The sequence below is a fragment of the Tympanuchus pallidicinctus genome, unplaced genomic scaffold (assembly GCF_026119805.1).
Source record: "Tympanuchus pallidicinctus isolate F22 unplaced genomic scaffold, pur_lepc_1.0 scaffold13, whole genome shotgun sequence".
NCBI lineage: Eukaryota > Metazoa > Chordata > Aves > Galliformes > Phasianidae > Tympanuchus > Tympanuchus pallidicinctus.
Genome location: NW_026294648.1, coordinates 11,587,899 through 11,611,813, shown reverse-complemented (window position 1 = coordinate 11,611,813; position 23,915 = coordinate 11,587,899). Strand labels below are relative to the sequence as shown.

Below are 23,915 nucleotides of genomic sequence, written 5' to 3'. Positions count from 1 at the left end.
CAGATTTTTTTTTTATACTTCTAAGAGAATTATATTTCTTTCATATTGTGTGCCTTCCTTTTTTAAAAATGAAAAGCCTGCTTCACTTGTGGATGTGAATCAGAACTCTATGATTTTCATCAAGTAAGTAAACAGAGTTATTTCGTTTTTATATAAAATGCCTGTGAAGATAGTCTCAGAGAATTGCTTTGTGGGCAACAATGTTATTTTATATTTTGCTGAACTAGTATTGCAAACATTCAGTTATCTAGTAATGAAAATGTGTGCACAGCCATGATTAGCATTAGCCAGCACACAGTCTACAAAGTTAGAAAGCACAAGGTGGATACAATTATAGAAAAAACAAAACACCTGCAATTTGTAAAGGCTGTAACATGCAATTTGGTTAAAAGCATTTTAAATGGTAGTGGTATTTTCTTATGGGTTTTATTAAGAATCTTCTGCTAGTGTGATGTGTGTGAGGGCAGCAGAATTACCTGGAGCTCTGTCAATTTCATGTTTGCAGAGTTCTGTCATGCAATCATTATGCTGATAGTTTATAAGGAGTAGCTAATCTTTAATTATGGCATTTGAAAGAAACTCAGATGTATATTCTTACACAGATATTTTACATGTCTGAGAAATACAGATTTTAATATTGCGTGATGTCAAACTTCCATATTTCTTAGGTATACAGTACTTGTGTTTGCAGTAGGCTTCTCAGCAAAGAAGATTGTTCTCCTTAGAGTCTTGGAGCTAGAAGTCACTTCTTTCTCACTGTTTGAAACCAGTTGTGTTTGAATACGTCCTCATGTCAAGACAACAGCTAAATCCTATATGAAACACATTCATGTATCATAAGCCATTCAAGTGGAGAGAGCTACTGAACCATTGTAGTTTTTGTACTTTTCTTGTCGTGGAATCATTAAGGGATAAACATTAATTTTATAAAATACAAATCTTGATCTCTCATTCCATTAGCAGAATATGCTTTTAGACCTTTTATTCAACTGCAAGCTAATTTTTTTTTAATGGCTTGTGCATTTGACAGCACAATAATAATATGAACAAGTAATAAATATTTTCAAATAGGTAATAAAAGCATAACATTAAAAACCTACCCAAATTCTACCAGAAAACTGTGCCTCTTCTGTGCAGATCATTTGTTTGTCTTTAAGCTCCATGAAATAAAAGGTTTACGAAGTTATAAACATTATGTGAAAATTGTATTGTCAGAGATGGGTAATGTTGGGACTGCAAATTGCTTTTATCCTGAGAGTGAAACGACTGATGTATAGCATATGAGAGTGTAGGACTGGGGAAGGGAAAACTTGGTGAGAAAATTACTGCTTCTAGTTTTTTGACTGAGTGCAACTTTATAATGAGCAGCAGTTAAAAGCATTTCACACACTGATTTCTCTTTCACAATTTCAAAAATCAGGACACAAAGGCTTGGGTTTTTTTCTAAATTTTAAAACATTTAACATTTGTGATTCATGCTCAGTTTGCATACGTGCACTGTGGTACAGCTCTATGGGCAACACCTGCAGTCATCCCCTAGAAGTGAGCAGCCAGCCTGCAGCCAGGCTCATGCTTGCCACCAGCACCACAAACACTCTTAAAGAAACAAAGTAAGATGAATTGCAACCTAAGGAGTGTGTAATATTTTAGCTTTTAGAGGAAAAGATTTAGTAAGAGTGAACCCTTACTGTGTACATGTACTGTAGAAGTACTGCGTACTTTTAGTCAAGACACCTTCTGTGAATTAGCATAAGAATTATGCAGATAAGCTCTTTATCTTGCTTCTGTGTAGTCTTTGAAGTCTTTAGAAGTTCAGAAATTAAGCTAAAGGAAACTGAATATGTAAGCTGCATTTTTCAGTACAGATTAACTGTGCTAAGTATAGGTATTGACTCACATCTGTATCTAGTGACAATCAGTTCTTTACGTGCCCATATAATTTTATATCTATGATGAATTTAACAATTCACAGTGCATTGGATTCCTTTGAATTCAAATTTATTTTTATTTTCTTAACAAAACAAAACAAAAAAAGTTATTGTCATGAAAATTTTAGAATAATGCTCTTGTTTTTGAGATGCCCAGAAAAAAGAAAATAAAAACCAAACATTACATGTACTTACAAGCTAGAGAGAGGGAGGGAAATTGGAAATGCTGACAAAGAAAAGAGGTGGGAAACTTAAATTTCTCAAAAAGAAGAATTTGAAAGGTCCTTGGTCCCTTTTAGAGATAGCTGCCACAATTTTTTATGCAAATGGTCTATAGCAAAGATTTTAAAATTGAGGGACTTGTTAAAAATATGGAGTAACCTGATGCTTACTCTAAAGCTGGCTTATCTGTACCACAAGGAAATGATTTATCTCAATAATGTGGTAGATAATAGTCTAACAAAAAACCTAACCCACCTCACCTAATTTAATGTGATTCTGTTCTAGGAACACACATTTTCCACTGAATTACATTTATCAAAACAGATTATCAAAGCTTTATAATTAACATCCTAGCAAATAAAAATTAGCATATATTATGTGAATACTGTGTGTTAATCAAATAATATTTGGTGAGGCACCCACCTATGCATGCCCAGGAATTACAAAGTTAATGAAAAATGGCAGTACACAAAACTGTAACTAATTAAGCAAGACGCAAAAAATTCTGTAGATGTTTGAGTGACTATGTTAGAATTTACTCATTATCATATTTACATGGTAAATTTATTCCAGTACTGAAGTTTGGAAACTTACTGCAAGCAATTTAAAGTCAACTTGCTATCTCCTGTATGCATTTGTACCCATTGTATTTTTTAATGTGCTTTTCAACTTCTGTATTTTAAATTTAGAAAGTGTAGATACCTAAAGGGTTTTGGCTTAAAAGGGAGTAAATACTAGAGTAAATAATGAAACTCCATAGTACTGTAACACCATCACTGACGTGCAGCTCATCTGAGTGTTCATTAATGTGTGACACACACACTGTATTACAGGCTCTAAAGCTGCTGCTGTTGATCAGAAAAACCACAGCAGATCTGATGCTGGGCAGTGCTGTATCCTCACTGGCTCCCTGTGCCCAAGGGTGAGGATGCAAAATAATGTTGCATTCGGCCTTCTTATTTTCAGGTGTCAAACTTTCTGAAGTTGTTCTTCCACCTTAAAGAGGAAAGGATAAATAGAGAGGAAATATCACAGAATGTTTTGACCCTAGGTAGGCTGAATTAGCCTGTTATTTGAATTAGTTTTGTAGACACTAAAGTATGAACATAAGAAGCCCCTCACATTTGTAACTCACCAATCAGAATCATAGAACCATTAAGGTTGGAAAGAACACTAAGATCATCTGGTCCAACCATCAGCCCATGCCCATGACGGCTCTGGGCCGTGTCCCTCAGTGCGTCATCTACCCTTTTCTTGAAAAGGATGGGGACACCTCTCTGGGCAGCCTGCCTTCACAATAGTTCATTCTCTGCATATAGATTAAATACCCCCATGTGAAATAGAATACAATATAAACCCTACTCTACAGCTTCTTGATATGATGTTTTATGTAGGCTTTATGAGAATTATGTGAACTAATTGACGAGATGATTGTTTGTTTGAATGTAGGGACAGTCAGTTGTTACTCTGTTCTGTAATAAGTGCAAAACAACAACAAAATAAAAAAAAGACAGTCAGGATTATAAAACACAAATATGTGCAGTGGAAGAGCAGTTTAGAAACCAGCACAGTTTGTGTCCTTAATTTATTTCCATGATTTTCTAATTCATACTGTGAAATGCTCTGGCTGTTTTAATTAAACCTGTAAACTGAAGACTGTTTGCTTATTTTCTTTCTATAAAAAATATTTTGTTTATAGAGCATATGTAGTTTATTTAGAATGCTAGCTCTCACTGTTCAGATGTATTTGATGTTCCTTTGTATACACTTTGAGCTTGTGAGAGTTTTTCTTCACTAAAATGTCTTGGGAAGCAGTGCCTATCTATCAGTTGAAGAGCATCTTTACTGATCATGCAACAGGAATATAGTGAGCAGCAGTCCTATGTGCTGACACCAAGAAGGATGGGACATCATGAGAAACAAAGCTTTCTGATTTTACTGTCTGTCCATCTCATCCTTGATATCCTTTTTATTTTATTTTTTGTTTTTAATTTGATGCTGTTAGAAGCTCAAAGTCAGTCAGAGTGATATAAAAATATCCGTGTGAAGCAACAGTCTGTCATCTGAACTCTACCAGAGCATAGAACATCAGAAGATCTATTTGGCAGAGCCATTAGAATACTATTAAGGATTTGCTTATACAGTGGACCAGAATAATCTGGAAATACAGTGTCTCCACACAGCAGGCTGTACGCTCTTGTAGCCTTCAGTTCCATTGCGTGCTACATTACTACATGTCATTTCTGGCTAATGCCTCACTTGTTAGTGAGCAAGATTATTTTAATTTTGTAATTTATCTGTTTTTTCACTCTTGAAGAAAGAAACCTTGCTTGCCATATTCATTAAGCATTTTTTTCTTATTTCTCACTAACATACCACTTGTCTCATATATGTAAAGAACTTACACAGATCTTATACATTTACTATTCAAAACTAACCATGTTGTAGTTGGGGGGCTTCTACTTTCTGGTTCTTTAACTGACATTTGAATCAAAATTGTAGAGTATTTAGTTCTTTTTTTTTTTTAAAGTAACTGTTGTTTCTGAGAGTTAAAAACAATGAGACATTGAATCAGAAAAAAAATTACAAGGTGATCTTTTGTAAGTAGAAAGAAACAGTTCTGCTCATGCACAGTGATAAGCTCATTGAAGTAAGCATGATGATAGAAAAACTGAAAATATATAGATTGTTTTATCAGAAGTGATGTTTACTTTCATGCTATAGGTTGTTTTTTGTTTTGTTTTGTTTTTAAAGTTTTTTCTTTGTATGAATTTCCTTTTCCCTTTCACTTTTTGCAATTAAACAGTTTTGTGATTTCCATAGATGGCAGATGTGCTTGGTATCTGGTTTGGCCAGCTGGTAGATTTGTATCAAAGATCCAGCCATCAGAGAACAGGTTTAATTCTTCCGTTTTTGAATACTTGAATGATACTCATTTTACAAATCCAGGACTGTATGTTCTCTTGCAAAGAAGTACTGCATGTTATTTCTCTGTTTCTGATCAGATCATGCACATGTTGTAGGAAAGGTAAGTTAGTCTAGGATAATTAGAAAAGAGATCTTCCTCTAACAGGAAAAAAAAAAAAAGAAAAGTAGATGAAATGAACATTTCAAAGATGATTCTCTTCTCTTAGACTATTAAAAAAAAATGTTTTGATTACAGAAAGTCAGTAGGACAGAGATAAAGGAAAGGTGATTGGAAGACATTAGGCTGGTAATTACAGCGTGTTTTATTTGAGGAACATGCAGTTTGAAATCTGCTACACCATCTTTTGTTGCTTCAGGTGGTACCGTAACAGTGGATTAGAAAGGCAAGCCCACAGCTGGAGATACCATTTTTAATAAATTGAGGAGAGTTCTTCTATCATACGAAATACTCAGGCTTATGATTCTGATCCTTAAGATTTTAATGTTACAAAATTACAGCTTTTTTGCAGTAAGACCCTAACAGTCAGCACTTCAATTAGTAAGTAACATTACAGGGCAAAAAGTTCTTGGGACTGCACGTGTTGCAACACCGGTGAACTCATTGTTACTACCACTGTCATTGTCTGAATATATTAGCAGCTATAATGTGTTAATATGCAAGTGTTAAATCTGATTTGTTAATCAAGAAGACAGTCCTTGGGAAAAAAAAAAAAATGGTGGGGGGGGGGGGGAGATGGGAAATTAAGAATAGTTGTATTATTTTTGTGACCATTGCTGATTTGTTTTTTTTTGTTTGTTTGTTTTTTAGAGAGATCAGGTCTGTCTTTTCTTTGTTTCTGAAAATGTTTAATTTTAATTACAGTCTTTAAAGAATATCAAATTCACCAAAGCACCATCATGACTGATCCCCATGTGAGAAATCTCCCAGTCAGTTATGGGGTGAAGCACTTAATGCAAACAGAACTGAAGTATGTACTCACCACAAAGTGCATTTTTCTCTGAATATTTTTTGCTAAAAGGAAATTACAATCATTTTTATTTCCATAAATGTTTCATATGTGTTTATTCTGTATGTACTGATAGTAGTGTTTTACAAGAAAGGTCTAAACAGAAAGCGAACTCCTGTGATCCATTGTTCCATTTCTTAAAACCTTACAGAAGTAATTGTGTGCAGTTTTTCTAAGGGCAAATTGGGTTTACAGTCATGAAGACTGATAGACTCTAAAGAAAGAGAAGTTGAGTAGCAGGATAAAGTCTAGTGACTGTTCCAGTAAGAATCTGCTGCTAGTAGATGGTAATGCCACCGAATCATCAACTATCTGTAGAACCAATATGACAGAAAACACCTAAAATTCAAAAAAATGCAGACTTTGCTGTCACGTTACTGTTTCCTACAGATATATAAAAGTTATTGCTTCTATTTTTCTTTCTTTTTTTATTTTTAATAAGTTTAAGTAAATTCTTTGTCAGCACACAGCAAGGTACAAGTGGCTTTTGTATGTAATATCTTTGTTGTGAACTTTACTTAGAAATAAAGATCAAGTCAGACTGTTTCCCCTCGTACACTTTCTTCTACTGCCCTTGGGGAGATAAAGCAAAGGCTTTCAAAGCAGTTTGGCTTCATTCCCATGCCAGTCAATGCATTTGATTATGAAGTTCTAAGATCAATGCAGTATTTTGAAACTAACCTCAGTTTCAAAAAAGGCGTGACTGAGATTTGCAGATTGCTTTATCTACATCTTCATATATCTGTAGTAATATAGAAACGTTATGCAGCTTTTTCCAGTGGAATGTTAGAGAACATTTTCCAAAAATCAACTTTTTAAGGGAACAGTAAAACAAATATGATGTTTAGTATTTCACATTTAAACTGTTTAGGACTCTAATTCTTGCTATTCCACAGGTATTAAGATGATTCCTCAGTTTTATAACCAGACAATAGGAATGAGTAGTGAGGGTTAATTCCTAAAATCACAAACACTGAATATGTTAGGCCAGTCGATGCAGGATCCTAATTTACTTTTTAGTAATTTTTTTACATAAACGAGACAGCGAGAAAAGGAGTATGCTTACCTTGCTACTGCAGTTTACCTCGTTATTATTCTTCAAAAATGTATATAATATATAATATTTTGATTTCTGAGTATCATTTTTTGCATATTTCCATTCTGTTACAGTGAATTGGAGGCAAGGTGATGAAAAAGGAAAGAGTTGCATTTGAATGAGAGATCAATCACAGAGACTGAGAGGTAAATCAGTGACACAAATTGGGATTTCCACAAGAATTAGATAAGGCACAACCAAGAAAACAGGAAAATAAAAGTATATCAAGAAAAACCAGCAAGCTATTGACATATCTAAACTAAAATCTATCAAGTTCCTGAAAACAGATTTTCATTTTTTAAGAATTTAGTTGTTCTCACTTTGAAAAATTACTAAATTGCCTGTATTTTCCAATTTTAGAATTTATTTTGTTGTTTGAAAAGCAAGAGTGCATTACATCTGACTGTCCTTATAATAGGTATCTGAATGACTTTATTTCTATACAGACTTTTTTTTCTGAAGTTTAAAGCATTTTTTTTCCTTAATGTTTTGTATTCAGTGACAGCCCTATCACATTTGTTTGTGGACTATGGAGGCAGGCAGAAAGGATAAGCAATTGACAAGGAGGTAAGGAAATCCGTATTTGGGTTTCATTCAGCTGTCTTGCAAGTGGAGTTGTAAACAAATGTGGAATTTAAAGGAGGATTACAATGTTTTGATGTATTCCATTCTGCATGTTCAATACCAGTATTTTCATTTCAAGAGAGTATAATGTAAGTATACAAGACAAATCAGGATTAGATCAGGGTCAATAGTCAGATCAGAATACCAACAGAATTAGTTTGTATTGACTCCTAGCATCTATTTTCTTATGGCTCCAAAGAAGTAATGAAAATTTATTTTTATTTTTTCGGTGACCACAGGTTAGGTAAAAACACACTTGTGTTATGAGGAGATAAAAATGAACATCAAAGGGAGATTACACCTACTTCATAAATACATATGTGTATATATGTGTGTGCATATCTGTATGTAATTTAGAAAAGCCTTTGAGATGGTCTCTATCAATAAAATTTCTTTAATACAAATTCAAGGCCCATATATTAATTGTCCATATACGTACAAAGTAGACACTTCTCTTTGCACTGGGTGATGTCATGGTACTACACTTCCCAAGGGTAAAATTTTAATTATTACTGTCTATTTTGACTTTTTGTGTACTTATCAGTGAATTTCTTTGACTTGATTTTAACTTTCAAGCCAGAGAAGTAACGAAGGAATGTTGTAAAAACCCATTGTTCTTCAAAAAGGTAAATTTCAGGCCAGGTTCACTTCTTGTTCTCAAATATTCACAGTATTAAAGTTGATGAAGAGATGATTTATCAGGATGAGAAGTGTTCAACCATGACATACAGAAATTCAGAGCCCCATGTATGTCCTCATTTGTCATGTTATCAGTCATTTGTCATTTATGATCATTACAGTTTTATGCAGCAATGGTTCAAGATCTGTTTTGAAATAGCTCCCATCATACATTTGTAGAACTCCATTTAAAATCTTTGGAAGTGTTAATTTATTTAAAGCAGAAAATTAATGAAGCTCTTTGCACTCCCAAATTCAGACTTGAATGTATGTGGGTCAAACCATGCTATTATATGCCATCTTTATTCCTTATTTGAGTGAAAACTTTTTACTTTTTCTTTTTTTTTTTTTTTTTTTTTTGTCCTAAGCAAGCTAGACAAGAAAGCAAAACTTAGACCTCATTTCTTTTTTTTTTTTTCTTCCTGAGAACAAAGTACTTGAAAGTAACTTGAATTTTCTATTGCAGTCTTGTAAATTTTCATAGTACTTTATATTAGGGTTAATCAGCTGATAAGAATCAATGCAGTTGATCATCTGATTAGCCGAACTAAATTGTAATTAGGTGCTAATTAAGATCATTTGTAAGCATAGCACATGCATATAATTCCTAAGTTTTCTTAAGCTTGACTGCATTCTGTTAACTAATTTTTATTTTCTTCTTTGGTTTGTGTTTATGTATTTGAATGCTATATTTCCTCCTTGACTTCAAAGTAGTAAAAAACAAAGAAAGTTTTGTAAGGAGGTTGAAAAATGGTTGTAAATATATAGAAGTTTTTTTCAAATTTGTTTCATTCTCTGATGGATAAAAGCAGACAGAAAGCTGCTGAGCCACTCAGTTCCAAAGGCTTTGACCAGTAGTGCAAACTCCAGCTGCTATCTGGACACTGGCGATATCCCTTAGGAGATGACACTGAGGCAGGAACTACTTATTGCTATCAAGAGCCTAGAAATGAGGACAGAGTGCACTGTCAGAAAGTCTGTGGATGATATCTGCTTGGAAAGTGTGGCTGATATGTTAGAGGGCAGGGCTGCTGGTCAGAAAAAAAAGCTCAGCAAACTGGAAGAAAAGAAATTAACACCTCAGACACTTTAGCAAGGGCAAATGCATAATCTGCTGCAAGGATGGAATAACCCAATGCTACAGTTTAGTTACACAGTTACACAGTGTAGATGAAAAACAGGAAAGTACCTGGAGTCTTAGTAGATTAATCAGCAGTGTGTGCTGGCAGCAGAGAAGACAACTGTTTGCTGCATTAGCAAGGGTGCCAGACCGGGTCAAGGAGGTGTTTCTTTTCTTCTTCTCCGACAAATGGTAAAACCATTTTTGCAGGACTTTGTGCATTCATGAGCTTCCCGGCGCATGTGCACATTGGTGCATAGCCAGCACAAGGCCATCAAGCACATTACATGGAAGAGGAGGTAGGGCTGATCGGGTTTAGTTAATCTTGCAAGAAGCCACAGATAAACACCTATGCCATCATAATTTAGATATTTTGCTCTTTTCTAATATGTACTTTAAAATAAGTAACAGATTTGTAGACAGAGCTCTGTTATCAGAGAACTGCAATAGCTTTTGGGCAATTTGATGTCATGCAAAAGCAAAAATAAGAACCCATATTTGGAAAGTGATAGAACCAAATCAAGCCTAAAAAGAGAAAACACACAAATCCCATTAAAATTCAATTCACTCTTATTTCACTCACATAAACAAGGTTTCTTGTTTTGAGAATTAAACGTAATTAACATTTGTTTGCTTGTTTATTTTCAATTTACAATAATGATGCAGAAGTTAATTATCTACTGTTTAATGTTTGTGCCTTAAACAAACATACACACGCACACTGAAAATCTCATTTGGACCAAGATTGTCTGGTAATGATTTTGATCAGAGAGTTATACTATTGTTTCATTACCTCCATCAAAAACTTTGGATTCTTCTATTTATGCCAATTACAGTTTGCTTGGATAAAGGTGTCAGTTGCTCTACATTTTTGTTAGGGCTATTACTCATTAGAAAAGAAGTAAAGATGTTGAGCTGTTACTGTTCAGCATATTAACTGTTCAACAGTTACAGTTAAGCATAGTTTGATAATTTGAAACTCCTTGAAAAAAGCAGGTAATTACAGAGGACTCACCCCTCCTTAGAGTGGGTTTGCATACTACTGTGTCAATAAGGCAGTAATAATAACAATACCTTGATGAAATAGCGAAGCAATTTCAATATCATGATGAATGTTTCAGATAAATTGCTAACTTGTGCATTGACCTTGGTGAGTGCTTTCATGGAAGTGTAGCATCATTATATACAACTTACCAAACAAAACAATAGTTTATGATCTTAAAAAATTAAATGCCTCAACATAATTATAAAAATGGAAGAAAAAAAAAAAAAAAAGACAATAAATGCAAGTAACTGTTCAGGTCCTGTCTTTATTAATAGCATGTCATTAAGCAAACTAAAAAGTGCTAACTATGCCATATCTAGAGATAAGTGGGAGCAGAACCTCATTAGCTCTAACAGGAAATATCCGTCAGATGATAGCAGGGCTGGGAGCACTTCACTAAGTACATCTGTACTGTCTATCCTTATTAAAGGGTCATGTCAAGAAACAAGGTACCTTAAGTGGTGTAATGTATTGGGCTGGCTCAGAGCCTTGGGGAGAGATTGAGGAACTCCTCCTATCCTCCAGGAAGACATTTGCCTGTCTGACGTGGCAATGCCAAATGCTTAAAGGGTTAGAAGAAGATATTTGTCTAGGATGAACCTAGATTGGTCAAGAGAATAATCTCTGTGTGAAACAGCCTTAGTGGCCTCTTGTATTTGTGAATAGGTAAGTACCCTTATCTCCATACCCTACATGCACACCTTGTCACTTGATGCTTTTGCAGTTTCTCAGTATATTTTGCTGTTTATTACAGTGATAATTGTGGCCAGCTTTAGTGCTGTGCTTTCCCTAGTGATGTGCTTTGTGAGCAGCTTCAGCCACCGAGGGCCAGTCAGGTCCCTAAACTGAAGTAAAGGGAAGCACAAGGCTATAGCACAAGTACCACACCTAAAATGATGCTGAACAGTTAAAGAAAAGGAATATCAGTAAGTTGGGGCAAGCCAAGTACTTCCCACTGCAAGACTCTGGATTGAGGTTTCCAAGGGACAGAGTGCCAGTTTAGCCAATTACTCTCGTTGTTGTGACACATCATGATAAAGAGTTAGCCAAAAGTAACTGAAAAAAGTGTGTGTTTGTTTGTTTGTTTTACTTTTTCCCTTTTTGCCTCTGCCAGATTCTTTTGAAAACTATTGCATTATTACAGCAGAGACAGCCATAAGTGATGTATAATCCTATATTTAATCCTTCCAAAAGAGAGCCAAGGTTGGAAAACTAGTTATAAAAAGGGGGGAAAAAGTGGGGTTGTAGAAGAAGATTCATGGTGTCTGAATGCTTCTTTGAGTGTATGCAGAAGGTATTGAAATCATGCCAAAATCTGCTTCATCTGCAGCAGCAGAAAGATTGTTGAAACAAATCAGGAGCTGTTGAAGATACTGTTAATCCACTGTCATTTTTTTCTTGACCATTTATGTGAAGTTATGCTTTTGTAGACTTGTAGCCCTGTAAATATGATGTTGCTCTTACTTGCAGCAGACTGTTGTGCTAACAGCACTGTCTGTAGGATCTTTCAGGCTTTGTTTGGTCATCTGGACATGTGTGACTTCTGTGTTCACTTACTTAGCTGGAACAGTTATCTGACAAACAGACGCTACTACCCACTTTGTTTTTGCTTTCTTACTGTTGTCAGATGTATGCTATGCGTATATGAATATGAATATATATACATACATTGTTCTGTACAACAGCTGCCCTGAAAGTGATGCTTCCTATTTTATTATGTTTGCCTGTGACATCAGAGATGTATGGCACTAGAGGCTGAGCCTTCCCACAAGTATTCCATTATATTTTGTTGTGCGACAGATGGCAGCAGAGAGGCATCTTAAAAAGTGATGTCTGACATGGTGGTGTGCATGAATGAAAGGAGTGGAATTTATTTCCTCTTTGTGGAAAAAGAATGGCAAATATTTACATGCATCAGTGCTTGCTGAATGTTTCTGAAGACCGAACAGTCTTCAGACTGTTGGATGTGAGCACAGCGAGGCAATGGATGACGCATTTCAGTAGTGGCAACAGTGACAGTAGGTCACATCCACAGGTGTAAATTTTCATAAGCACTGTGTTCATTGCTGGGGAAAATGTATAGGTAGTGGTGGTGACTTAAAAAATTGTGTTTTGTAGCTGAGCATTTGCTCTATCAAATAGTGTTACTGTGCTCTTTTTACTTCTTGTAGTTTCCATGGAAATAAATAGGAGACATTACTTTCAGAGCAACCTATGTATATTTCTGTAATTCATAGGGAGGAATAACAGGTAGTTTTGCTGTGCAAAGTGAACTACCAATGACCCTGGAATAAAAATTCAGCATAGAAGAGTATAGGAAAGAGATAACAGCAAGATCTTCGAATCTGCAAGCACAGGATGATATCAAAAGCTCGAGAGCTATAAATAACTCAGCAGTAGATGATTGCTGGTAAAGGAATCAGGCCTTAGACCCGTGTAAAACCAGTTTTAGGTAACAAAGGTAGAAAGAAGAAATCTCTAATATATGAAAACATACCATATATAAAACATTTTATGTAACGTGCTTGCAAGCCAGTGAAGAATGGACAGGTGAGAAAGCATATGAAAATCACCCAAATGGGCCTAGGGGTAAGGAGAACAGGAATATCAGTAAGGACAACATGTTAGAAAGGCACTGTCTTTAGAAAATTTGAGTAGATATTTTAGCCTTCTATATTTTGAGAAGTAGGTGCTAGTATCATTAAAACTGGGCTAATAATTCTTTATAAGACTTTAGTTAAAACAAGAGAAAATGCAATAAGAGTCATCATTGCCTATTTATAGTCCAGAAATATTGTCCTAACTTACAATTGAAATTTCTGTACATGTGAATAGTTATCAATTTGATATTTCTGAATTTCACAATGCCCTCCCAGTCGTATGGAATGTAAACATAACTTAGATAGTTTTAATAACTAGTTCAACTTTGCTACAACAATGGAAGTGTCCATAAAGGCAAGGCAGATGTAAGTATTTCTAAGGTGACATACTGAACTGCCTGATTCATCTCGTAGTGGCGTATTTTAGTTCAGCTGTGACTGACTACACTTGTCCTATGTTTAAATAAAGTCATTAGATTGTCAGTGGAGCCTTCCAAACGTGTTTCTATAATCAGCAGTGTTATAATCCTAACACTTTCTGTATCGGTAGTTTGATCTATACAAACACGAATACAATAGTAGAGGGATTTTAAAAGTCAAATAAATGTCACTGGAGTGCAGCAGTAAATGTGTCCAAGGAACATGCTACTTTAATTGAAAATTCAAATTACTGAGCAATGCTGCTTTTCAGTAAAACATTCAGTGCTGTTGAGTGAAAAATCAATAGCTGCTTTATAGTGCTTTTTCCTTAAGCAGTAGGCAAGCACTCAATTCCCCTTCAAAAGACTTTTATTCTTCTATCTTTAATATTTACAACTCTTTCTTTCTCTCTCCGTAGTAGAATGTTCTTCAATTTCTGTTGTAAACCAAAACAGTGCTCACTGGTAACAAACATAATCTGGCATTCAAATTTGGTAGTCATGGTTATAGTTTAAATCTATTATAAATTCAGCTAGCTGGATTCTTCTAGGATACTCCTAGTGAACACTTAATTTAGACTGTGTCTACTGAGATTTCAGGAAATACTTTTGTTCACGTTTGGTTAGGATAAGAATGTGAAGTACTCAGAGAAGTTTCTCCATGAAGCTTGATGAAGATTGAATGTATTCCTGCTGCTTTTGTTCACTGAATGCACATTTGACAGTCTTCCGTCTGGGCAGGTTCTGGCGGGAAAGGGCCAGTTCTTTGCATCACTTTAGCCTTTCTTTTTTCAATTGCTTCTCTCAAGAAGTAACATAGAATGCATATTAGTATTCTGCTGCATGCCAGGCAGAAATGATACCTGCTGACTCATCTTCGTACATCTTCTGCCTTCTTTCCTTGTCTGGTTCTGAGGCCCTGGCAGTGATGTTTTATATCAAATATACCTGCAGCATTGAGGCTTTGTGAAAGTCCGCACCTCTTACTTCTTCTGGTTCCTATCCCAGCTCTGTTCCACTCACCTCCAATGTGGTAACTATTGCAAGGGTCTTCAAGGTTCATTAAATTCCAGCCTATAAATCACATATAGTGATTATAGCTAATACCTGAACGCATAGTGTCACTCTGTATGGCATAATCTCAAAGTTCTGTGTATGTTGTTTATTCTTTGAGTTTTTAAAGTTCCTTCTAAGCTTCTAAGCTCATTGTTTTCCAAAAGAAAAGGGAGCATGACATGAAGTGTTACTTAGAGTACAGGCTCCCAGGGCAATGTGTCTTGCTAAAAAGTCCAGGAATAAGCTTTAATTTAAGTTAGCATATCAAAATTCCTTGGAACATGGACAAAAATAGTGTGTGCCAAAATAGTCTCATTTGTTTAAATGGAATTTGTCCTTTTGTAGCATTTCACAGATGTGACTTAGCAACAAGTATCATTAGCCTCTGAGCTAAGAATGAGAATGAGAAGAGAGCCAGATCAAAGTACATGCTACAGCAGGAAAGCCACTGCTAATGCATGTGCTGAAAATACTTTTGCTTTTCCTATTTCAGATTGAATCTTTATCTCAGCTTTGAGATTGCCTCTATACTGTAAACAGCTGTCTTTTTTTTTCCCTCAAACCTTATCAAATTAACAGATGTTTGTTGTGGATGCTTGTCTTGAAGCATGTACAGACTTAGAAAAATATCAAAATGTAGAGCTTAGGTGTGTGAATTGATGCTGAACTTCTTCTTTGTATAGTGGAAAGCATGAAGAAATGATGGCTCATCACCCAGAGGCAGAAATCTTATCTGTATTTGTGATAACAGATCTAAATTCTTGGCAACTTTCAATATCTTATACTGTTAGCTTTTAGCTAGCTTAAAATGTGAGCATGACTTTATCTCATCAGTGAAATTCAGTGAATGATGAAAGATCTCATGCCTCAGTTATTTTGCTCACTGCATAGAGTTACTGTCCTTAGGTGACTTCTGACTTTCTCCCTCACCACATGATGCTTTTCTGTTTGCTCTGAACATATCTATGAGTGGTAAATAGGGACCAAAGTGAAGTACAGCATCTGTATTTCAGGTACTTTGCCTTTACTGCAGAAGCTGCGTTGACCGTGGTATAGAATCTTAGACTCATAGAATCCTTAGAGTTGGAAGGGACTTTTGAACATCATCTAGTCCAACTCCCTTGCAATGAACAGGGATATCTTGCCCATGCACGTTATGCTTTGACGTTAAACTCTTTGGATGTTTCTGTACCATGATACCTTTTCTGGTTCAGTTCTCTGAATCAGAACAAGTGGATCTTGTTATCTAAATGAGTCATAGAAGGTGGTATCTGGAGGCCTATAGAATTGGTGATATACATAGAATTCAGATTAGACTTAACTCTGAAGAATTTCATTGAAGTAATTGACTTCGTAAATAAGTTTAGTCAATTATTTTTTAGTCTTTTTCAAATGAAAGTCACCAATTTTTTTGCTGTGAAAAAGAAAGATGTGAGAAAAATAACAGTAATGACAACCCTTCCTGAAGGATTTAGTGTGTTCTAAGAAGAAAGTAGCAAAAGAATGTAAACAAAATTGAAATTAACATTTTACTGATTTTTCTCTTAAGAAAAAGAAGCAAGGAATGTTAAGATTTCCTTTGTTTCTGAAATCCATTTTTTTTTCTCTATTGTGCTGTAGATTTTCACTGTTTGTGATGTCTCTTTCAAGCATAGTAACTGAGAAATGATAAAAAAAAAAATCAAATTGGTTAAGACATTTCCCTAGAGCAACATAGATCCTAGCCTTTGGGTGTTTTATTTTGTTGCCTTGGACTAAGCAGGAAAATGAATGACTATTGCTAATGCATAATCTTATTCTTAAACAATGCTGAATGGCTTCTTCAAAATTAATTTCAGGAAAGACAAATGATATTGAGGAACCAAGCCAATCCACCCATGACCTCCCCTAGAGGCTGTTTCCAAACTGCCACTGCTGCTGTTTGTAAAGGAAGTCATGGGATCTGTAAGGGAGCAAGCCAAGTAACCGAGGCAGAAAGCCAGATTCAGATGCTGGAGGCGTTCCAGATTTTGCTGTCTCTGTCAGATGTTTACTGATAATCTTCCATGTGTGGATATAAGGCTTCAAGAAATAATTTCTGCCATAGCAAAGATACTGAAGTATGATGTTTTAGAATATATTGCCTATGTTATATGCCTTCAAATCCCATGTTCTTATGAAGTGCACTCATTGCAAACTGAAGCAGAGGGATAAAGCAGAAGCTGAAGGGTTGAATATTACTATGCACAGACTCTGAGATATGCAATAACTCAGCAAGTCAGACATGACTAAGTTGACTGCTTATACTGTGGTACTTTCTAAGTCTTATGGACCAGATTACTGCCTGTTTAAGCCTACTTTCTGTTCTAGAGGAAATGTAGAAAGGATAGGGCAGAGTCTTAATGGTTTTGTGATATTTCTTGTTCCAGCTTCCTTTTCCTCATTCTTATCAATAACTCAACATTGGCAACAGAGAAGAGTCATTAATACACAATATCATGTAAACCTTTCCCATTATTTTTTTTTTTTTTTCAATTCAATTTCAATTAGGAATCATAGATGATTTTTGGAACTATGCTTTTTCTACCTATCTCAAAATAAACTGTACAAAATGTGTTGAAGTGCATTAAACATTAATGTCAGAGGGTGGCTCAGCAGACCACATGCAGCTTTTAACCAGTCACAGGGAACTGTGCTTAAGCTGGTTGGCTTATACAGTTAAATGGGAAAAGAGTTTAACCTTACAACTGCAGAGTGCTAAATGCTGTAGCACTAAATAGAATGTAATACAAGACACATTGCTAACCTCCTCATCGTATGCAGTCCATTGTGGCTGTTGCCAACTGGATCAAATGAGCATTTGGAAAGGTGTGCTAAGTAGTAGCCAGATTCCATTCTTTCTTAATTATGTGGCTTTCACCAGTACACAGTACTAAATCATCCTTGCCCAGGGGTAGTATAATTACTGCTGAATAGCCTAATGCTGAATAACTTAATATACTGAAGGCCATAATTATTCCCAGAATGTGTCTGTTCCACTTTGCATATTTACTTGTGTTCTTCAGAAAAATTATCCCACAACTTAAATACTCTTTAGGGCATATCTGGTATTTGCTTTGAATACATTGGTCACCAGCTCAGCCCTTTGAGAGTAAGCTAAAAGACTGCCTTAGAAGAATAAAATGATAGTGGAATAAGTATCTTCAGTAGCTCTATAGAATATACTTTTAATTCTGTCATAGTTGAGCTGTTCATTTCAATTTAATCTCTGCTGCCTACACATTTCATTTGAATTGCTCATCATCCTTTCTTCCTGATTTGAGAGAAAAGAAAGCTAAACTTACAAACCCCAATGACCGATGGTCATTTTTATCTTTCATATTTAAATAACTCTTCTTAGTTTACATTTGCAAGTGGAGAATTTTCATCAGATCCAATGCTAGATACTGTCCTGTTTCTTTCAGATACACAATCCCTGCCTTCCTTGCTCGGTTTGCACCCAGTGTAAGTGGAAACAGTTGAAGATATTATCCCCTCCTCTTTATGTACTGCTTTATTAGATATGTGTTGAATAGTATGGTGATACTGAGAGTTTGATGTAGACTGTAGAGCGATGTGTTGCCAATTCTGCATTACTAGTCTTATTGTTGATATGTCTGAAGGATTTTTGAACAGTAGATTTTGTGTCCCACAAGAACTACTGTGGGGATATTTCATCCTCTTGATGGATATTAGCCTTAGAAAGTACGGTTAGCATTAACCCACTGAGGCATACTGCAGCTGAATATGTTTCAAAATTCTAAATTATTATTTAATTTTAATTATTTAAAATCTGGGTCACAGATTATTTTAAAAATTTACCTGCTTTTCTTCGGGAATGTACTGAGTCATAAATCAATTGGGTCAATCTGTCTCTTTTTGCTTGCTGGATAGTCTGCCTTCAGTGAATCTTAGAATCATAGAATGGCCTGGATTGAAAAAGATCACAATGATCATCCAGTTTCAACCCCCCTGCTGTGTGCAGGTCGCCAACCACCAGACCAGGCTGCCCAGAGCCACATCCAGCCAGGCCTTGAATGCATCCAGGGCTGGGGCATCCACAGCCTCCTTGGGCAACCTGTTCCAGTGTGTCATCACCCTCTCAATGAAAAACTTCCTCCTAATATCCAACCTAAACCTCCCCTGTCTCTGTTTAAAACCATTCCCCCTTGTCCTATCACTATCTACCCTCATAAACAGCCATCCCCCCTCCTGTTTATACAACTCCCTTCAAGTACTGGAAGGTCACAATGAGGTCTCCCCCAAAGTCTTCTCTTCTGCAAGCTAAACAAGCCCAGTTCTTTCAGCCTTTCCTCACAGGAGGAGTGTTCCAGCCCTCTGATCATCTTAGTGGCCCTCCTCTGGACCTGCTCCAAGAGCTCTATGTCCTTCCTGTATGGGGTGCCCCAGGCCTGAATGTGGTGCTCCAGATGGGGCCTCACAAGTAGAGTAGAGGGGAACAATTACTTCCCTCTCCCTGCTGTCCACCCCTTTTTTAATGCAGCCCAGAACACAGTTGGCCTTCTGGGCTGCAGGCACGCACTGCTGGCTCATGTCCAGATTCTCGTCCACCAGGACCCCCAAGTCCTTCTCCGCAGAGCTGTTCTCAGTTTGCATAAATACCTGGGACTGCCCCGACCCAAGAGCAGTACCCTGCACTAAGTGGTGCATTTGCCTTGGGATGTGATCTGAATATCTCACAGGAATTTGACAAGGCAGTCTTAATGTTGTTTATTACTGTTTGACTTTAACATGTGAAAGAGACTGGGAATAAAATTCAAATCTGTATAGGCTTGAGCTAAACTATCCACACACAGCCCCTTGATCTTAGTTTTGTGTATGTGCTCAAGGTGCGAAGCTATTTGATTCCTAACTCCATTTCTGAAGACATTTAAACAGTGCAGCAAACAGTTAAACTCCTGAGAAAATGTGGGTATTGGATTATATTTCTTCCACAGACACTCATTCAAAACCAAATTTGCTTATAACCTTATCTGAATAAAGGCTGCCCTGGTTCTGAAATCTATAATGTTATTTCATTACCCTCACATTCAAACATGCATACAAATCTGACAAGCAGTAAATTCATTGGCTGAAAAGCATCCTCCACTACAGCAGCTGTATCTATTTTGGTATATTGTCTTGGAGGCTATGTCAACGAGCTTCTGTGTTCAAGTGCTCAGTATTCAAGTGCTCAAGTTTTTGATTGAAATTAGATTAATACTAATCTTCAATTATCAAGAAGTCTAATTTGTGATCTATTTCTCCTAACTCTCCAATAATAATAAAAAGTGCCCGTATTTATTTTAAATCTGACAAAAAAAAAAAAAACCATCTATCTGCTGATGTAAGATTTTTTTTAAAACAAAATTGTGAACATCATCATGGTTTCCCCCACTATTCCCCTGAATAGGATGTGAAATTAAACAACTAAAGTGTCTGATGTTATTGCATATGAAAACAAATTCATTTTCTGTACCTTGGAGACAAGACCTACCAGATGAAAATCAAATAAACTAATTAGTGTTGAGCAAAGAACATTTTATATATTATGACTCTCTGGGCTAATTTCACCCCTTTTCAACAACTCATTATATAAAACTCCTTAAATCAGTGGGACATAAGGCACTGTACTGAGAGCAAGGTCAATGAAACCAGACTCTTTCAGGATATAATGAATGGACACAGAATTCTCGAAGGGATCTTCTTAATATATGTCAGGAGCACCACAGATCACAGACTAGCGATTACGAAATAGACCTGTAGTCTCTTTCCCCCCCCTGCTGTTTTCATATTTTATTCTTTAATATTTCTACAGTGAAAACAAAGCTTTAATAGGATGAAGTTCCCATTAACAGCCTTCTATGTCATAGGAAAAAGGTAAAGGTGAACACAGAAAAAATCAGGAATATGTTCCTGTTTCATTGAAAAGGATAATGGATGAGTAGCCATGTAGTATGACTTACATTACTCCTTATTTTATGGAGATAGATTTTTCTATACATCTTTAGCAGCAGAATGCTGTGACGTATGCAGTTAGATGAGAGTGAAGGACTCAATAACATTCCTGAAACTATTAAATATATATATATATATTTAATAAAAGTTTTGTTTGTCTAAAGATTGTTTGTCTAAACTTATCACTGCAAGGTTTGTGCCTTTGAAAGTAGTGGTTTGGCAGTCATGCTCTGTAAACAGTTATGTTGCAGGTTTTCATACTCCATGTAAAGCTTTCATAGATTGTTTTGAAATACTGGTTTTCTTTACCATTTTGAAATGGCTGTAATGAAATCTCATCATAATTGGTTATCATATCTTCAAGTAATATACCGAATACATTTTGTTAAAACTGTGATGTCTTATTTACTCTCATTTTACATCAAATCACAGTCATTCAGTGCCAAGCCTGTGTGAAAAATGTTTCATTATATGAAGCAAGAACGAAATAGTCCTGACCTGGGAATTCTTGAGCCAACTGACATTGGACGAACTTTAGTTGAGTTAGTGAGTAACTTCAGGAGCTTTGATGAAGATATATATGTACATACCTGAATGTTTCAGAGACCATCTTTTAAATGTATAATCCACTGCGAGGAAAAATGTGTAGGTTGTTTTTGTATTGATAATATTGTTATGAATGGTTTGTGTAATAGGGCAGAAGGAGTTATCAGCCTGTGTAGATAATAGAGCTGAGTTGCTGATTCACTATAGTCAATGATTTATTTTTAATAAAGTCTGTAGATTAGTGTGACAGTTAGATTCTAGCATATACAACCCAGGATGTCATTAGAGATGCATTAGCAGAGAGATTATGAAATCCCACTGGAAAGCCAAGATATCAGGAAGCTTTATTTTGAATAAAAGAGGAACTAGGAGTTTTTAAGAAATAATGGAAAAGCTCAAGCAGATGTGGTTTAATTTGTAAAGAAGTACCACATCTGACAGAATCACTAAATAGCAATCCAAGTGCAGCAGTTATGAGAGTTAAAAGAAACAGTACTTTAAATTGTTCTGCTGTGACTGTCTTTCCACACTTGTCCTGGAAAAAGCTCCGTGAGAAAAGTTGTCTTTGGCTATTGGTTGGGCCTGGTGGGTCCATCAGGCTTTTACACTCTGAAATTACGTGGATAGCTGGGTATGCCATGCCGCATATATGCATGCATAATTATGATGCAAGACTGTGGCAGATAATTTTCTGAGACACCTGAGAATCTGAAAGAAAAAAAAAGGCTTAAGTGAAATCTCTCTCCTCAGGACTACATTTTATACATATACAGGACTACATTTATAACATAAAGCATTTTATGTTTTTGGAGGGAAATGTTTTTTGGAGTTAGGACTTAGAGACTCTAAGAGAAGCTATTGAGTTCCTGCGATAGTCTGTCCATTTCGAGAACCAGATGCACAGATATTTGTTCTGGACAGACTTGGAGGTCTTTAGGAATAACAGGAAAATTAACACAATTGTCTACTCAAAACAACAAGAAGAGCTAGGACTAAAAGTATTGGTCATCTTTTTTTGGGGTGGTATTAGTGGGTGCATCAGAAAGATTACCTTTTTTTTTTTTTTTCTTTGTTTTATTTTGGCAGTAAAGGGCAGGGGAATAAAATAATTGATTTATTATAATCTTCTCGGTGTTTTTTTAGGTTTCCTACGTTCACAGAGGCATGCATGCTAGTACTCTGTAGTCTGTCTCTAATGATTTTTGATGTGGTTACCCTTAAGAAGCTATTTTTCTGTGAACTGCTAGAGGATTTCATATCCTGAAGCATCTTTACTTTCTCCATTCATAACTAAATTGGAACACTCAATTTTGAAATAATAGTTAGTGTGATTTATTATTTACCAAGGCAGCACTGAAGAAATGTATTTGAAAAGAAGCCAGTAGCAAATTACAATCGATTTGCGCAATATAAAAAATAAAATGTTTTACAGACGCAGACTTGGTGTTTCAAGTTATGTGTGATCCATAATAATGTCTGCAAGATGTCTGCTTCTTTATTACTGTCAACAATTCATTAATCACCTTCTTACAAATAGGAAAAAAAAGGTTCAGACATCTAAGAAAGTGCTGATTATGGCTCTGTAGTTTATACATATTTTTCACAAAATGCTGTTGTTTCAGTAAAATATATATGAGGAATTAAAGAATTCAAGTGTTCTTGAAATCATTTAACATGGTTTTTTCTGTGATGGAATGGGGATGGTAATTATGATGATGGACTGCAATTATTTGACGTGTGGATTGGTGGATTTTAACAAATACAGAAGGTGGAGTGACTAATGATGGAGAAATAATTAAATTAATTCTAAAATACTGTGCATAGTTTGAGGTTCTTACAGCTAAAACAAACATTCATATTTATTTTCCGGGAAGTTAAATTAGTAAATTTTTGTAACTACAGAATGAATTTGGTTAATATCTTTTTGGTGTGCTTCTCATTATGTGTTGGGTTTTTTTTAATCTCCAGCTAGTGATTTTCTCCTGCATTTCAGTTAACATAACATAATTGAACTGTAATGCAATTCTGCGATTTGAGGAAGGACACTTCTTTCAAATGACAGGAATTTTGTGGCTAAACTTTTTGAGATAATTTAAGATTCTTTTTCCAGCAACATGGTTAAATTATGAGATCTTCATTGTCCCATCCTCTAGTGTATGTTTTCATGACTGTTCATGCATTCCTGAGGTGGTGAAGAAAGTAAATGCAAAAGATGGCCGAGTTACTAAAATGTAACTTACCTTAATAAGAGGCAACTGGACACAGACTAAGAAGATTTGTTGAAACCTCTGCTACTCAGTGTATGTGGTTCTCAGATTGTGCTGGACATTTATATGTGTCCTTTAGGTAACAGAGACGAGGCGCATCAGGGATGAGTTTTTAGCCTCTAGGAAAGTATAAATGAAAAATGACATCTACAAAGATGTTCATATATAAAAAGATGCAGACAAACTCTGATGGAATTATCTAAAGTCCCATGTTTAAACCAATTATTTTAATTACTATTAAGTGTACTGTCCATATAATACAGTAGAAAATGTTATCCATCACCAAGATGGATTCGTACGAGCCACTGTAAGTCTGTCCAAACTGTTCTCATTTATTTTTAAAAAATGAGTAGGAACATCCAAGATCTTACATCATGCACTGAGGAAACTAGAGTTAGTGGCA

At 35.7% G+C, this 23,915-nt stretch overlaps 1 long non-coding RNA gene across 3 annotated transcripts in view; it reads left to right on the top strand.

Moving 5' to 3' along the window:
- LOC128075996 (uncharacterized) overlaps nt 1-23,915 on the top strand; it is a 78,832-nt gene that overhangs the window by 35,300 nt on the left and 19,617 nt on the right. For 2 of the 3 annotated variants that reach the window (XR_008204187.1, XR_008204189.1), the window contains 3 exons: nt 5,941-6,046; nt 7,256-7,327; nt 7,681-7,748. This is a non-coding gene — a long non-coding RNA (uncharacterized LOC128075996). Of the gene's footprint in view, nt 1-76; nt 124-5,940; nt 6,047-7,255; nt 7,328-7,680; nt 7,749-23,915 lie in introns of all 3 variants that reach the window. The other variant, XR_008204188.1, reaches the window with a different exon arrangement.